Raw genomic sequence first — 644 nt, 5'->3', positions numbered from 1 at the left:
GTGGTGAGGACTGGCTGTGAACATGGGCCGAGAAGAGTTGGGTAGGTAGGAGGACTCAGTAGTACCAGGTTAAAGGCACCAGAAAAGGGGAACCAGAGAAAATAAATGATGTGAGAAGGTTGAGCCAACCAATGGTTCAACTTTAAAATGTGATCTACTCCTGGAAAAAGATGTACAAGAGACTCTCTCATCACTTTTGCAAGTCCGTTTACTCCCAGCCAAGATCCTTCCCATCTTGAAAACTTCTTAGCACATTAAGGTCTACTGGATCAGGATTTGCAAAGAAAAATGCACCACTCTGGTTGCAGAGTGAAAACTTACAGAGAAGCTATATGTCAGCAGCTAAAAACTGCTGCCTAAGAATAATACCTCATAAGATATTAATATATCAGAGATTAATCCATTTCAGCAGCACTTTCTATTCAAAATCAACACTAAAAAAAAAATCATAGCAAATAAAATAAATGTTTTATACCTAGACTTTAATGCCTTGGCTCAGAGTTTTGGTGAAACATTTGTAAACTTGAATCATGAATTTCTACTTAAGAAACTTGGTTGCTCTCCCCAAGTCCAATCAAAGTCCCATGTCATGACAAACCAGTCTTATTTATCTTGCCAAACAGTTTTAAAGTTTTTATTATAAT

The sequence above is a fragment of the Orycteropus afer genome, unplaced genomic scaffold, assembly GCF_000298275.1.
Source record: "Orycteropus afer afer isolate SDZICR_OR568_19922 unplaced genomic scaffold, OryAfe1.0 scaffold00172, whole genome shotgun sequence".
NCBI classification, from domain to species: Eukaryota; Metazoa; Chordata; class Mammalia; order Tubulidentata; family Orycteropodidae; genus Orycteropus; species Orycteropus afer.
This window is presented reverse-complemented; position numbering follows the sequence as displayed.